The sequence below is a fragment of the Sinocyclocheilus grahami genome, unplaced genomic scaffold, assembly GCF_001515645.1.
Source record: "Sinocyclocheilus grahami isolate Dianchi unplaced genomic scaffold, SAMN03320097.WGS_v1.1 scaffold186.1, whole genome shotgun sequence".
Classification (NCBI taxonomy): domain Eukaryota; kingdom Metazoa; phylum Chordata; class Actinopteri; order Cypriniformes; family Cyprinidae; genus Sinocyclocheilus; species Sinocyclocheilus grahami.
Window position 1 is genome coordinate 336,038 of NW_015505365.1, and position 18,649 is coordinate 354,686.

Below are 18,649 nucleotides of genomic sequence, written 5' to 3' on the forward strand. Positions count from 1 at the left end.
GAGTCCTGATAAATGCAATTTCAACTATTTCTGAAGTGCTACTTGTTGGAAAGCACTCTTACCACAATGTTTTTCTGTTGGACTTGTGTAGGCCCAAGGTGTTACTTGTTATTTAGTTTTTCTCTCTTCTGTTAAAAGCTGTTAAATTATTAAGCAGTGTCTCGTGTAGGCTTTTTTCCCCCTTGTATTTTATGTGGTTTATGTTTTATATGCATATGCTTTATGTGACCACTGGAAGGTGCTCTGGGCATATATTAGTCTTTCTTGGTTTTCATCATTTCAAAGTTTGTTGCATTCTAACAAGAAAGAGTTCCATGTCTTTATTTAAAATCAACACTTCTTAGAATGGGTCAAAATTATACATTTTTCTCATGTTCATGATCATAGAATGAATAATCGATTCTCGAGCCATTGATATCAACCTATTCAGCACCACCGCCATGGACAGCACCTGGTAATTTCGCATGTAAGAAGGTATATCTCAAGCAACCTCTTAAGGTATAGTTCGGGGAACATGCCTAGAAATGGTACACCTTTAGTTAAGGCATACCGTTAGAGTCTTCGTAAGCGCACTAAGAGACAGCGTTATTGGAAAACGCAGCCCGGCTTTATTTGTTGCGGCCTTATGTCTCACTTTGGACAAAGAGGATTAAGTTACGTAACACATTTGTTTTGTCTTTTTTTTTTGCAAAATTAAAGTCATGGCGACTGGTTAGAAGTTGTATTTTCAAAAGCTGAAGTGTTGCTAATACAACTCATGATGCAAAACATTTATTTCATTTTGGATTTCAGAAAGGTAGCCTATATCTACAAAGCACATTCATGTCCACATATTTACAGTAGGAAATTTACAAAATATCTTCATAGAACATGATCTTCATGATCATGAACATGAGAAAAATTTATAATTTTGACCCATACAATTTTTGGCTATCACTACAAATATACCTGTGCTACTTATTACTGGTTTTGTGCTCCAGGGTCACATATGTGATGCGGCTGCTGGGCAATCAACCCTGGTCGTGGAGTAATTGAAGACACTATGGAAAATAGGCTATATTATGATCATATAAATGACCCATTCAAAGGCCAGTGAAGGCATACTGCCAGTTAGTGATATAGGCTACATTTGGGCATGAGGTTGCGGGTTCGCGCACTCATTTCGAAAATTATATAAAATATCCACAGGGTTGGATTTAGTTTGCAATTTGGATTATTTTTTCAAGATCCCATGAGTCCTGATAAATGCAATTTCAACTATTTCTGAAGTGCTACTTGTTGGAAAGCACTCTTACCACAATGTTTTTCTGTTGGACTTGTGTAGGCCCAAGGTGTTACTTGTTATTTAGTTTTTCTCTCTTCTGTTAAAAGCTGTTAAATTATTAAGCAGTGTCTCGTGTAGGCTTTTTTCCCCCTTGTATTTTATGTGGTTTATGTTTTATATGCATATGCTTTATGTGACCACTGGAAGGTGCTCTGGGCATATATTAGTCTTTCTTGGTTTTCATCATTTCAAAGTTTGTTGCATTCTAACAAGAAAGAGTTCCATGTCTTTATTTAAAATCAACACTTCTTAGAATGGGTCAAAATTATACATTTTTCTCATGTTCATGATCATAGAATGAATAATCGATTCTCGAGCCATTGATATCAACCTATTCAGCACCACCGCCATGGACAGCACCTGGTAATTTCGCATGTAAGAAGGTATATCTCAAGCAACCTCTTAAGGTATAGTTCGGGGAACATGCCTAGAAATGGTACACCTTTAGTTAAGGCATACCGTTAGAGTCTTCGTAAGCGCACTAAGAGACAGCGTTATTGGAAAACGCAGCCCGGCTTTATTTGTTGCGGCCTTATGTCTCACTTTGGACAAAGAGGATTAAGTTACGTAACACATTTGTTTTGTCTTTTTTTTTTGCAAAATTAAAGTCATGGCGACTGGTTAGAAGTTGTATTTTCAAAAGCTGAAGTGTTGCTAATACAACTCATGATGCAAAACATTTATTTCATTTTGGATTTCAGAAAGGTAGCCTATATCTACAAAGCACATTCATGTCCACATAGCTGGTTGGTTTGGTTCATGACTTATAACTTTTTAACAAAGACTTTTTAAAATCTCTTATGGGAAAATGAATAGGAAAAAATCAAATGCCACTGAAAAAGTGGCCGAGCACTGTTGCATTATAGCTAAATAGCTATTTAGCTGTTGTTTTTTAGTGTTTTTGTAGGCGATGCAGTTCTTTGCTAATTGCTAACACACTAATTTGAATGCAGTTTGACGGCAATCTTATAGTATATAATTGAGAGAGATCTCCCACAATTCACCGGTGTTCTGATATGAAACACCCACTTTTGTGACCCCATCTTAACTAGCTGTCTTACAGTAAACCCTGAACTCTAACAGTTAACCATGACAACCTAAAAATAGTCGCTTTGGTTCAATGTGCGACATAACTTTTATTGCGGTGAACTCAATTCGAGCTCTCTGTAAGCATATGTTAATGATTATGAGTGGGAGAACGTGTGATGGTTTGTTCTCGGTGGACTTATAGAAACAGAGCTGAAGACTTTTAAAAGTAAACACCATATTGCAAGATGTGTTAATTGGGGAGTTAATTGTCGTTAAGATGTCTTAATTAGTCATTAAGCCAAGCTGTTCCTCCTGCTGAGGTCTGGTTGGCTCTGTGCCCAAGACTCTCCAATCACATCTTCTGCTTCTCCATTATTGTCTTAATGTTGAAGAAGTTCAGTCGCTCTCACAAACACACCCTGAGGAACATCTGATGGCTCAAATGTTGTTCTTCATAATCATTCTAGAAAAATGAATTATATTGTTGATCGTATACATAAAATGTATATTATTATTTTGCAGTACACATATTTCATTGAATTGTTGTAAAGTGGTGCTGTTTTATAGTGAATATTTTAAAATGTGTAAGGAAACAACACTGCTGAAAAGATGCAGAAAGATAAAAAAGGCTGGAAATATATTTTTGAAAATAGCTTTTATTTTTATTTTTCAGTTTTTGTTTTCATTTTTATTTGTTTTAGTTATTTTTGTGTGTTTGTCATTCGCAAAATTTGTTTTTGTTTTAAAATATTTCTATTTTAGCTTTATTTTTCTTACACCTTTTACTTTAGTTTTGCCAGAGCAACACATTTTTTACTTTTTTCATCTAATAATAATTATATTCTATTTTAGTTTTAATTTATAATACAAAATGAGACAATTTTTTTGTAAGAGTAATAGTGTGATGAAATGAATGTGAATAGCAACTCAGATCCTTCAGATTTGAAAATATGTGATGAGAAATGTTTGAGTTGAGATTTCTGTAGTCTTTTTCTAGGAGGAAAAGTAGGAGAAGTTTCTCAAACTAATGACTTTGATGTCATGGAGAAACAATTGAGACATTTAAGAGATTGTGATTGTGACTTAAACTGTCATAACAGTTTAAAGGTAGATTTGTAATGTGTTTTTTGTTTGGAATGGAATTCAATTTAATATTTATTTTGTTTTTTGTTTTTTTTTAGTTTGTTGATGTATTGCAGGAAGTTAATAAAAAATTAATTCTGCTCACCAAGGCAGCATTTATTTGAACAAAAATACAATAAAAACAGTAATATTTGGAAATATTATTTCAGTTTCAAATAACTGTTTTCTATTTGAATATATTTTAAATTGTAATTTATTCCTGTGATCAAAGCTGAATTTTCACCATCATTACTCCAGTCTTCAGTCCCACATGATCCTTCAGAAATCATTCTAATATACAGATTTGCTGCTCAAGAAACATTTATGATTATTATGTTATCAAGACAGTTTTTGCTTCTTAATTTTTTTGTGGAAACTGTGAAACATTTTTCAGGATTCTTTGTCAAACAAAGTTCAAGAAGCATTTATTTGAATTTGAATTCCTTTGTAACATTATAAATTTATTAATTTCTTGAAAATATCATACTGACCCAAAACTTTTGAACGTTGTCTATCTTAAACCTATACTCCACATAAGTGTTGAGTTACATGTGTTTTATACATTGTTTGATCAGGCATTTAATGTGGGAGCCAAATTATTGTCACAATGCTAGTGTGTTCTGGATGGTTGCTAGGGTATTCTTGATGGTTGCTAGGGTGCTAGTCTCTGTGATATTGTGGTCTCTAGATGCAGCTCTAATCACTTATTTTTATGCATCTTCCGCCATGTGATAATTCAAGCCAGAAATTAAGGTATAGTTCACCCAAAAATGGTGAACTATACACTCTAAAAAATACTGGGTAAAATAGGGACAAACCCAGCAATTGGGCTGTTTTGACCCAGCGGTTGGGTTAAATGTTTAACCCAGCCTTCTGGGTAGTAACCCAACCACTGGGTCAAAACAACCCAATTGCTGAGTTTGTCCATATTTTACCCAGCACTGGGTTGTATTTAACCCAGCATTTTTTAGAGTGTACAGTTAGGTATAGTTAACCCAAAAATGAAAGGTATAGTTATAGGTATAGTCCGCCCAAAAAGGTATAGTTCACCCTAAATTGAAAATTCTGCCATAATTTACTCATCCTCCACTTGTTACAAACCTGTGCGATTTTCTTTCTTCAGCTGAACACAAAAGCAGAAGAGTGTTGGTAACCGAACAATTTACGGTAGCCATTGACTTCCATATTATTTTTGTAAGTCAATGGCTACCGTCCACTGTTTGGTTACCAACATTCTCCAAAATAGCCTTTGTGTTCAACAGCTGAAAGAAACTCGTTCAAGTTTGGAACGACATGAATTTACATTTCTACACTCTAAAAAATTCTGGGTTGTTTCAACCCAACTTTGGGTTAAATATGGACTAACCCAGCTGTTGGGTTACATTTTTTAATTACATTTTTAACCCAAAAGTTGGGTTAGTCCATGTTTGACCCAAAGTTGGGTTGAAACAACCCAGCATTTTTTAGAGTGTAGGTGCACTGTCCCTTTAAGTTTGAGCTTTTTTCAAATCACTATCTCAGTGAGCAATAATAGTAGCAAGCAGCATTAAACACACACTCAGAGAGTCATAAGCGAGCACATGTCATATGGTGAGCGGAGGGAGGGCCGTGGGGTGTTCATGGGCCGGGACTCATGTTATCAGCCCCTCACACTCCCTCCTACTCCAGCAGGGGGTATAATGATCCTCACGCACGTATAATCACGAGACTCCAGTAAGCATGCTTAAATACAGCCTCCGCTATCATCACAGAGAGCAGGTAGCAGAGCAGACAGAGAGAGAGAGAGAGAGACCTGTAGGGTCAGCGGTCCTGTGATTAGACTTTTATCTCAGCGCTCATCGTTTCTGTGAGAGAACGTCCCCAATCTGAAGTTTAATTGAGTTGAATGTTGTTATCGGAGTCGGGCTGCAGTATTGCGCTCTCTTTCTCTGTCTGTGTCTCAGAGGGAGATGTTTTTTTCCCTCTCTCTCTTTCTCCAGGCAGGAGGCTGCTTTATATGGAAATAGGCTGCGGAACGACAGAGTTCATACGGAGAAGAAAGCTCAAAGTACTGCGAATGTCACACTCATTTCTGCTCAAGCTCTTTTCACATTTTTTTCCATGCTCGTCTCGCAGTTTCTAAATAATGCACTTAATGTTTGCTGTTCTGTTTGGTGTCTTTGAAGGAAAGAACAAAACACATGCAATGAGGCACTGGTTGTGTGTGGAAGGGAATTCTAGTATACTGCTGAAACAGTATGCTGTATGCAACAAGAAATGTTTAAAAAACACACACTGCATGTAAATTCTGACATTTTGTATGAAAGAAAGTTTCTGCCACAGAATAAAATCTCACAATTCGATTTTCCCGCAATTATGAGAAAAAAGTTAGAATTCTGTGATATAAACTTGCAATTCTGATAAAAAAAAGGCAAAATAATGATATAAACTCAGAATTCTGACTATTCTTCTTGCAATTCTGAGTTTATTTTTTTACCTCTGAAATTTGGATTTGCATCTTGCAATTCTTATTTTTTCCCACTTATTATTCCAATTATGTAAATTCTGCAATTGAGAATTATGGGGGGAAAAAGACTTGAAATGAGATTTGGATACATTACTCAGTACAATGTGTTCCCTTTCAGTCAGTCACGTTCTACGTTATGTCAGTCGTGACTGACGAATTGGGATCTCGCCCGAGAGCCCAATCACCTTCGAGTGTAAACTAAACAAGCCAATGACAGTTGCCGTACAAACGCACATCAGCTTTTCGCTCAGGTTCATGGTCAGGGAGACCTGAGCATCACGGTGAGAGCTTCCCGGTCAAGTACGTCTCCGCGGGCCTCTCATTCCTCTGGCATGTCGCACCACCTGGTGTTCCCGGACGAGTGCGCTGGGTCCTCGGACAGGGCGGGGTCCAACATCTTGTGCGGAGCACAGGCGGATGATAGGATGTCGTTCCATTCTTCCCGGAAGTGCATGAGGAGGTTACTAAGTCTTGGAAGGCACCTTTTTCTGCCCGAAACAGACTTGGTGCCTCCTCCGTCCTCACCACCCTCGACGGTGGGGCGGCCCATGTGTATGTGGACATCCCCCCCAGTCAAGCACGCTATTGCTATGCAGCTCTACCCGCAAAGCGCCGCCGCCTGGAGAGGTTGTCCACGCCTTCCGTCCAGGGCCTGTAAGTTCTCGTCCGCGCTAACGGCCAAGGCTTACAGTGCTGCTGGACAGGCCACTTCCGCCCTGCACTCCATGGCCCTCCTGCAAGTTCACCAGGCCAAGGCGTTGAAGCAGTTGCACGAGGGTGGTGCTGACCCAGGTGTGCTGCAGGATCTGCGCACGGCGACAGACCTCGCGCTCAGGGCGACGAAAGTCACGGCGCGGGCCCTTGGTCAGACGATGTCCACGTTGGTGGTCCAGGAGTGCCACCTATGGCTGACCTTGGCGGATATGAGGGAGGCCGACAAGCATCGCTTCCTGGACTCCCCGATCTCCCAGGCCGGCTTATTCGGCGAAGTGGTGGAGGGCTTTGCCCAACAGTTCTCAGCCGCGCAGAAGCAAACAGAAGCGTTTCAACATATCCTGCCCCGGCGGTCTGCTGCTGTCTCCACCCCACCGCAGCCCCTCTGTCTACTCGTCGCCGAGGGCGCACTCCTGTGGCCTCCACCTCCGCTCCGGCGCGGCCACAACAGCAGCCTTCACAACGGCCGCAGCGTGGAGCTGGCCGCAGGAATTAACCAGGAAAGGGGTTGTTTGATCACAAAATGTGGATGAAATTCTTATCACATAAAAATGAGAATTTAGTGAATGAAATGCATTTTGTGACATGCATGACAAGTGCGTTACCCTTATGTGCACAAAATAAGTGCTGACGTATTTCCATTGATGAAATGGCACTCTATTTTGCTTGTTTATTTTTCTGTACAAGGCCCTCAATTTCTCATGAAATACTGTTTTGTTACATAATTCCGAAATAGCCAGGATACTGGCACTCCATATTTTTGCATTGCATCTACATTGTGAAAAACTATGAATACTGTGTTAGTCAGACAAACCAACTTTATCTGACGTACAAACCTGTGATCGTGTCCTGTTTAAGACAGACCACAGTGTGTGTGTGACAGAGAGTTGTCCAAGTGTGAGCAGTGATAATGACCCTGACACAGGACGCGTTGCCAGATCTTCCCCTCTAACACACAGCACAGGGCCAAGGTCCATGTGTCAGCCAGCTGGCTCGTCCCTCCTGGCCTGTGGTCCGACAACTCTGGAGAACAGCGCCGACACCGTGTGAGAACTGACTCACAGATAGCCTTCCTGCCACTTCACCCAAACACACTCAACCTGCTTATGTCACCTGTATAGGAATCAGAAAACATAGGTGTATCGCTTTAGCTCTGTGATTCATGGAAACGCAGACTCGCGCAATCCAGTCATAAAAATGATTTTAACAGTATAACCTGGAATGTCACAGAGTTTGGCAAATTTTGGATGAACAACTCAATCAAATTGCAATATGAACTAGTGTTTGTGAATATTAAAGGTGAAATATACTACTGTAAATGCTACAAAAAAATCTGACATTTACGGTAAAATACCGGTAGCCGTGGTTGCCAGAACTTCACCGTACAAAATATGGTAGCAACATTTTAGGTTTTACAGACTTAACTTAAATTCACAATAAAATACGTATTTCAAGTACTAATATCTGTTTTGAACCATTGTAATGCTCTGATAACCACCAAAAACTGGTGGTGATGAGAAAGTCACATGATGAACCAAAGCTCATCACAAACAGCTTTTCTACGAGATGAGGAGGGCAATACTTATAAATAGAAGGTGCATACAGTTACATTCACACAAACACTAACCCCCCTCATGGAGACACACATGATACTGAAATAATGCAATAAACATTAATTTAACAACATTAAATGTACGATTAAACCCTAATGTACACAACTGATAAGAAGAAACGTTATTTCAACAACAACAAAAAAGCATCAAATATGAATTGTCATGCAGGGAATTCTGGGAGTGTCAATTTACGGTTTGTCACTGTAAATTATACAATTACTTTTTCTTTTTCACTTCCAAAAACTGTATATAGTAACAGTATTTTACTGTAAAATTACATTAAATGTAATTGCATTTATTCACCGTATATAGTATGGAAACTTACTGTTAACCAGTTAACAGGATTTTATTGTAGCATTTTTACAGTCTTTTACTGTTAAAATCACAATCATTTTTACAGTGTAAATAATCTGTGTGAATGAGCAAAGAGGTTTCGTCAAACTCAAGCTGTTTCTCTAGCCTAATTGAGGACACGAATACATGAAGTTCATCTCTGCTCTGAGAGCCACTTCACCAGCATTTCACTTTTATTTTGATGGGTTGAAGGACGGCCCTGATAGTGCAATTAAAGTACAGTATAATGTACTTTTCAATGTAATAATAATAATAAAACAAATTATTAAAACAAAAAAGTACATCATCTTTTAATTTGAACTATAAACCTCTGTTGTGCAATGTGCAGCTCATTGCTTACCAAAAAAAAATAAAAGGAAATGTTACGTTTTCATTTGATTACATTTTAAAAGATTTTATGCTTTCATTTGATTACCACCATTTTGATAATTGATTTTTTATTAAATTATTCATTACATAATTTATTTATTTTAAATTATTTATAAAATTGTTTTTTATTAAGCCATTAAAATCCAGAGAAATGTGGAAACAATAAAACAGAAATTGGGAAAAACAAAATGGATTTTAATTTACATAATAAACACATAATGCAAATTAAAGCAAGAATAAAATATTATTTTTTTAAACTTTTAATAAATTGATGTTAAACAAATAAATAAATTCACTTAATTAGACATACTTGATTACTAATGTTTAACTTAACCTTTAAAATGGAATCCAGAAAAATATAAACAGGAAAACAGGATTTGGTCAAAAAATGAAGCTGATTTCATATAGGGCAATAATTATGTGAGTGTTTTGAGCGTCTGTTTGTTCCATCTTTCCATCTGTCTCTCTAGAACGTGATGTTGGTGTTAATTTGTTTGTGCAGATGCATGTTTTCACGTTTCAGATGTAGATCGTCAAAAAGCATCAGCTGGTTATGATGAAAACAGCTGACAAGCATTGCACAACGAGATTAGGATGAGTTCCAGGATCAAAATCAGAAGAAATTGGAGGTAATACGTGTAATGAGACTTTCTAATTATATTACAGCGTTTACACTTCTGTTCATGGATTATCTAGTTTACTCTCTACTAAATGCCTCAACAGATTTCTTTAAAAGGTGTGACTGCTCAAATGAGCTCATTTTGTCAGTACTTTGTAAACTCAACTTTGTTTCCAGGATTTATTGAGCCAAGCGCGTTTAGATAAGGATGTTGATCCAGGAACACGTCCTACATCATCCAGATAAACACAGGCTCAGTGAAGGTGAAAAGTTTGTTGGGTGGACAGATGGATGAGCCGTCTGAAACCTGCTCCGGCGTGCCTGATTAAACCTCCCTGATCTGCTCCCTTACCACCTTATTACTGTTCACTCACCCGCTTCCACTTCCTGCTGAGAGAGGAAGTGACACAATCTGTCAGGCGCAGCGGTGCGCAGTGTGAATCGTCACCTGCCTGCCGTACGACTTACCTCAGATCAGAAATCTCCTGCTCTTGCTCTAGTAAAACAACATAGCTACTAAACGTGCGTTTGCTGAAGGAAATAGCAGAGTTTGGAAGGCAAATGAAAATGATTCATGTTAGAGTTTTGGGTTGGTCTGTGGTTTTAATTCTGCGTAAATGAACTCACCACTAGGTGATATTAAATATTCACAACATATTCATAATGACTTTGCTGGGGAAATACAATTAAGCCACGCCATGAATAGTGTGATTATTTCATGCACTTTTTATTATGATTTTGCAATCTGAGACTACGTGCATGTTAAGATGAAGTTGTTTTTATAACATCTTTTGTTTAAACTTTGAACAAAAATAAGATTAGAGTTGGTCAATTTGAACTGTACATTTCAATAATTTGATTCCAAAGTTCACAAAAGGCCCTGCAAGGCAAGTTTCATAAATTCAAATTATTTAGTCAATATATGTAAATATCGCATGCCTTAAAAATAAAAAAAATAGGTGAATGTGTGTATATATATGAAATAATTTTAATTTATATCGTCACCTATATATATATAGAGAGAGAGAGAGAGAGAGGTGGTGATATAAATTACAATTATTTCAAAACATAAAAAATTATAATAATTCAAAATATGAAGAACTTCTGAAAATAACCTTAAGTTTTAGTACTAAAATTACTGAAATAAACGAAAACTAATGTATTTCAATTAAAATTATTTTTTTTAACGCATAATTTTTCGAAAATTATTTCGAAATATATATAAATAATCACAATTATTTATATATATAATTACCCTGCCCTATAAGCTATGAAAGAGAGTAATTACATATTTAAGTATGCAAATATACAGTAAGACAGAAAACCAGTCATCATTCAGTAAAATCAGTATGCAAATATTACAGTGACCATGTAAGAACTTCAGTTTTTCATTGTTGTGTGATCTGTTGCCTTGCGAACACTGTAATAATTCCGTTTTAGATGCATGTGAGTGAGTTGCTGAGCATTTGTTGGGTGTGTAGGTGGTGATGTTAGATGAGCCACTCTCAGCCCGGTGCATTGTGGGATGTCTTGAGTTAATTACACACAGATCTCTGTCTCTTTGTGCTTATGGGCTGCAAGAACTGTTGACGACACGCTGCTAAATGACTGGAGTCTATTATACGCTGCAAATATCGCATAATGTGTTGTGGGTGTTTGAATTGGCTTTGAAAAAAAATTATAATAATTCAAAATATGAAGAACTTCTGAAAATAACCTTAAGTTTTAGTACTAAAATTACTGAAATAAACGAAAACTAATGTATTTCAATTAAAATTATTTTTTTTAACGCATAATTTTTCGAAAATTATTTCGAAATATATATAAATAATCACAATTATTTATATATATAATTACCCTGCCCTATAAGCTATGAAAGAGAGTAATTACATATTTAAGTATGCAAATATACAGTAAGACAGAAAACCAGTCATCATTCAGTAAAATCAGTATGCAAATATTACAGTGACATCATCTAAGAACTTCAGTTTTTCATTGTTGTGTGATCTGTTGCCTTGCGAACACTGTAATAATTCCGTTTTAGATGCATGTGAGTGAGTTGCTGAGCATTTGTTGGGTGTGTAGGTGGTGATGTTAGATGAGCCACTCTCAGCCCGGTGCATTGTGGGATGTCTTGAGTTAATTACACACAGATCTCTGTCTCTTTGTGCTTATGGGCTGCAAGAACTGTTGACGACACGCTGCTAAATGACTGGAGTCTATTATACGCTGCAAATATCGCATAATGTGTTGTGGGTGTTTGAATTGGCTTTGAATGGAAACCCAAGTGTGACTCGGTGCGCCACAGACCACAGAACTCAACGCCGCCTTAAACAATGCCATTCTCACCCTCGTATCAGCCCAAACCTGTACGCGTTCCTTTCATCGGTGGCACACAACAGGAGGTTTAGTGTTCTCCTTTTGTTTGTGTAGCTGTTTCTCACTTATAGGCTCTCTTCCAAAACCTAGTGAGCTGCCCACATACTCCTGATCCTGCTACATACCTGCTTCTGACCTCATTCTCTTCCTCATCTTTGGCACTGTTTTTAGACTTATGATATTTTGGTGCAATGAAATGATACTAGAGTTTTTGTATTTTGAGTTGGCTTGTTGATATCTTTATATTTTCAGCTTTTATTCAAATTTTTGTAATTTAGCTATGTGCCTTTGATATTGTCAAGTTTAATACACACACACTCAGGTTTGTTTTTGTGAAAAGTGGGGACATCCCATAGGCGTAATGGTTTTTATACTGTACAGACCATATATTCTATTGCCCTACACCAACCCTACCCCTAAACCTACCCCTCACAGGAGACTTTCTGCTATTTCAGATTTTCAATACACTGACAATTTTTGATGATTTAGTTTTAGTTAACTATAATAACCCTTCTGGTAATGGAAAACTCTATTGAAAGCAATGATGAGTCAAACTTTTATTTGTATAACGAGGTATAAGGCAGCTAACTAGGTTTTGAGACAGAGTCTTAGTGTGTATTATCTTGTGTGTGTGTGTGTGTGTGTGTGTCGCCCTCACTGAACCCATTTGTGATGTAATTGCACATTAGACTCATTTTGCAATATTTAAACCTGCTGAACTGAATAATGAACATAAGTGAGTTTTAATATAAACGATAATAACAGCAAACACAAACCCTCCTTCCCCCACCGTCCTCTGTTTCATTGATGTCCTCATTTGTCACAAAAACGCGCGCGCACACACACACACGCACATATATATATACCTACAGTATATTATATATTATATTGTCAAGGATTCTAAATTCTGTAATTTAAATTATATTTTATAATGTTTTGTTGTTTAAATCTCTGAATAGTTTTAATTTATTTAGCATTAGTTTTCATTTTAATTTTTAATTCAGTCAGTCATTTAATTTGGTACTTACAAGTTGACTTCAGTTTGTTGCCAAGGCCACAATTCTAATTCTAATTTAGTTTAGTTTGTTCATCTAATATTTATATTTAGTTTTAATCTAAAACTGAAAAAAAAAACTATTCAGAGATATAAAAAGCAAATTATAATAAAAATATTTAATTGAAATAAAATGTTTTTTTTAAATCATGTTTTGTTTTATTATTTTTATTTCAGTTTTAGTTTTATTTCAGTCAGTAATTGTAATGCTTTAACTGATATTTATTTCACTTAGTTGCCTATAGGCAAAATTTCTAAATTTTGTTTAATTTTTCATCTAATATCTGTATTTTATTTTATTTCAGTTTTATTTCAATTAAACATTTGTAAGATTTTTATTGCCTTTTTATATATTCCTTAATTTTTTTTAATTTTTTTTTTATTTCAATAGTTATTCAGTAGTAATTTTAATTTAATTTAATTTAATTTAATTTTAGGTAGTTGCCAAGGAAACATTTTTCTTCATTTATTTTATGTTTTTCATATAATATTTTATTTAAGTTTTAGTTGAATTAAATATAATTAATTTCATTATTTTTCTTTATATTTTAAATAGATGTATTTTATTTTTATGTCCGTTTTAGTTTTAATTTTACGCCAGTTAATTTTAGTACTTCGCCTTAAATTTATTTCACTTAAAATGGAAATTTTAAACAGCTTTTGTTTTAAAACACTGAATTGCTATTGCAACAAGTTTAGTGAAAAAAATTGGTTTGGTTGAAAAGTACAATAAGGAATCTTCAAGCTAATTATAAATGCCATTATTTTCACAAATATATGTGTGCTCTGCTATTGTATATATTTTTGTGTTTAATAGAGTAGCACTTTATTTGTTTAGCGGCAGCATTATGTTTGTATCATTGAGATACTATTATAGTATTTATTCATTTTTGAATAAGTTTATTTTCTATTTTCTATTTTAATTTTAAAGTTTTTGACAATTTTTGATGATTTAGTTTTAGTTAACTATAATAACCCTTCTGGTAATGGAAAACTCTATTGAAAGCAATGATGAGTCAAACTTTTATTTGTATAACGAGGTATAAGGCAGCTAACTAGGTTTTGAGACAGAGTCTTAGTGTGTATTATCTTGTGTGTGTGTGTGTGTGTGTGTGTCGCCCTCACTGAACCCATTTGTGATGTAATTGCACATTAGACTCATTTTGCAATATTTAAACCTGCTGAACTGAATAATGAACATAAGTGAGTTTTAATATAAACGATAATAACAGCAAACACAAACCCTCCTTCCCCCACCGTCCTCTGTTTCTGTCTTTAATCGCTTCTGCGCTCGAATGATTGCTTTTCTGAAATGACCACTGCATAAATAACACCGGCTAAATTACTTGTAAATGACACTCGGGGATAGTGGATATGAAATACAGGTACTTGATTCACTCAATTCAAACAGAGACCTGGCGGAACAATCAGAGATTATTCACAATTAGACACTGGGAAATTACACTGACAAACAGAGCAAACACACACTCGACGGAGCCTCTGATGACTGGACGACAACATGCTATGGAGGATTTATGAGAGCAATATGAAAGATGTTTAATATGAGTTCACAATCTGTGATCCAACATAACCGTACTTCATTGAGCAGGTTATTATTAGCCATGCGATTTATGGCGTGAGTTTGTCTGCATGTTTATGCATGATGCGGCACTTTCTGCGTGTCTCCAGTTATTTATTTGTGTTCTGGCATATTGCCATACATAAATCCATATGTAAGATTTCATGGGGTGATGTTTAGCATTTATCTCTCATATGAATAATATTGTGTGGGATAATGCATCAATTGTGATGTTTGTCTGTGGTGTTTAAACAATAAGAAATTGCAACTTTATAAGGGTTATTTTTCTCTTTCCCTAGTTCCCTAATGTTTTATTGCACCAAAAACATTTTCTACTCTCTCTCTGGCTGTTTTAAATATCCTAATTAAACGGGCTGTTTTCGCTGCTGTACCTTTTAGATGTCTATATGCAATTGATTTAGTGTTGCATGATCAAAACAGTATTTTCAGCTACCCATAGAAGTGTAGCATTCTCAACTCCATTTAACACGTATTAACATTTAAATGAAGAGAATAGTTCACTCAAAAAAGAACATTTGCTCACAAATGTACTCACTTTCAGGCCATCCAAGATGTAGATGAGTTTTTTCTTCATGGGAACAGTTTTGGAGAAATGTAGCATTATATCAGTTTTTCACCAATGGATCCTCTGCAGTGAATGGGTGCCGTCAGAACGAGAGTCCAAACAGCTGATAAAAACATCACAATAATCCACAAGTAATCCACACCGCTCCAGCCCATCAATTATCGTCTTGTAAAGACAAAAGTAGTCTGTTTGTAAGAAAAAAAATCCATTGTTAAGAAATTTTAACTTTAAAACTGTTGACTTTTTTAATTGAGAAAATGTTATTATGGGCTTGTATTTAAAGCAATGGTTTAAAGAAAACATCTTAATGATGGATTTGTTTCTTACAAACACAGCTTTTCACTTCATAAGACGTTAATTGATGGAGTGGAGTGGTGTGGATTACTTGTGGATTATTGTGGTGTTTTTATCAGCTGTTTGGACTCTCGTTCTGACGGCACCCATTCACTGCAGAGCATCCATTGGTGAAAAACTGATATAATGCTACATTTTGGTGAAATGTTACTTTAGTGTCATTGATCGATCTATCTATCTATCTATCTATCTATCTATCTATCTATGACTTGGACGCCTTAGAGCTTGATGGTAAAAATCTCCATATCAATTGCAGCTCAGTCATTCTGATAAATATCACCTTTGTGTTTCACAGGAGGAGGAAAGTCATACAGGTTTGGAACAACATGAGGGTGAGTAAATGATGATGCAGTGTTCATTACTGGGTGAACTATTCTTTAATGGCTATTTGATGGGCTTTATGTTAAGATATCTCTTTATTTTATACAGTTCTGATTATAGTGTAACTGGGTGAGGAGTGAACTCTACATCTACTAGAGGTTGTCATGTTAATTGCTGACAGGCGACAAACACTAAACACTAAAACTGAAATTTAACAGGAGATTAATGATGCATATTATTACCTTTTTATTTCTTTTTTATATTCTTGATGCTGTTGAGTTTTATAACTGCAGATGTTACCGTAGGCAGCTATATTTATAATTTATTGAAGTCTAAACATGAGCTAATTAAACAGCACGGCCCAAGTGATGCACTCTCCATCCTGTAATGTATTTGCGATATTAGGATTAGTGCATCACGAATCATAATATATTCAAAAAATGTGCCTGCATAGGGTATTATCTCTGGTTTTGAAGTAATTAATTGGCTAATCACCTCTTTGCGATCGAAAAATGTGAGGCTAGACATTAAATCATAATAAATAAATTGTAGGGTAATGAATTCAGCTAGATTCACTAGATGCAAATGCACATTTTAATATATTAACAAATGCAAGATATTTTATGATACCTATCACTGGCATACAGTATGTACTTTCTCCATCACTGGCCAAGTATGTACTTTGAATATGTAAAAGTATGCAAATTTGCATTACATTTTAGGGTAATGAATTCAGCTAGATTCACTAGATGCAAATGCACATTTTAATATATTAACAAATGCAAGATATTGTATGATGCCTATCACTGGCATACAGTATGTACTTTCTCCATCACTGGCCAAGTATGTACTTTGAATATGTAAAAGTATGCAAATTTGCATTAAACCTATAGCAATTCTTAGAATGATGACTATGCATGGCAGTATGTCTAGTATTTATATGTTTATATACAGTATTTGTATCTACTGTACAGTATTCTAATAAATGCTGTTCTTTAGAATTTTCATGGTCATCAAATAATACCGAAAAAAGTGTATAACATTTTTCAACATTGATGATAATTAGAAATATTTATCTATATGCAAATCAGCATACATCATTTTTCAGCATCCTTGCTGAATATAAATATTAATTTATATTATGTGCATATTAAGTGTAATAATTTAATGAAATAATTGCATAATTCATTTGCACTTAAAAAATATGCTGTTCATAATGACAAATATTGTGTTTTTCAATAATCCTATCAGGTATAAATAATATTGTAATATTCAAATAATAATAAAAAAAAAGGATTATTTATTAAAATATCTATTTATTTAAAAAAAATTGTCATTATATTATTTATTTATATTGCTGTCAATTTTTTATCAATTTAATATGCCTTGCTGAAAAAAAAAAATATATGTGTATATATATATATATATATATATTGCTTTTTTCTTTAAATATTATTCCAAACTTTTGAATAGTATATTGTATCACAGTTTCCATATTTGCAGCAGATAATATTTTCAACATTCGGCAGCAAATCAGCATATTAGAATGATTTCTGAAGGATCATGTGACACTGAAGACTGGAGTAATGATGCTGAAAATTCAGCTTTGCATCACAGGAATAAATTACAATTTAAAATATATTCAAATAGAAAACAGTAATAATTTTAAATTGTGATAATATTTCGTTTTTTTTTTTTTACTGTATTCTTGATCAAATAAATACAGCCTTGGTGCACTGAAAAAAATGATTCTTGGAAAGTAACTGGTTGCAATCAATTTATTTTAGCTACATTTAACTTTCAACATATTCTTTTTTTATTAAATGTAGCTAAAATAAATAGTTTGCAACCACTTACCTTAAAAAAAATTAGAATATTAATTTAATTAAATTAATTAAAAAGTTTACTGACCACAAACATTTGAACAGTATTGCATGCAATATACAGGAGCAGTATAATGCAACGATAAAAGTTTCAAATCATCTGCCATAGAGATGCTTTCTCCGTGTACTGTAGACCTCTCTGACTATAATCAAGGAAAGTTCATCTCCAGTACGGCCAAACATGAAGTGCATGAAGACACTCACACGCTGCTTTATATTCAGTAGCTGTGGATGGCTGTGGGTGCTGTAATGCTGATGAGCCTCAGGTCTTCTCCAGGGTTCCTCTGAGATGCTTCTCTGTTGTGTGTGCTGTTGCTCTGCACTGCATCACATGCACCGCCCTGTTGTGTCTGTAATGATTGTGATTGCGCACTGAAACGACCTGTAATGTGTGACAGCTGGAACAGTTTGTTAATCTAATAAACCAGATGTCAAATGATCTATGATCAGTCTTGCCACATTAAGCATAACTACAAACCCGTATGCTACTCCAGCTCTTCATAAACCTGCACTGGAATAATTAAAAACACCATATTTTACACTTTTACAGCATTTTAGGCACTTTTTCCCCTCCAGTATATAGAATACTATAAAGTTTTTTATATATATATATATATATATTCAGTTTTCATTTTATTTTAGTTCAAGTTTTAGTAGGTCAGTAAATACCTAAATGTAATTTTATTTTGTTAAGTATCCCTTAAAGGGGTCATAGGATGCTACATGCACTTTTACAAGTAGTTTTAACTGAAATGTGTGTTGGCAGTGTATGTACACAACCACCCTATAATGATAACAATCCACCCGGTGTTTTGAAAAAAAATCTGGTTAAATGTTTTCCCC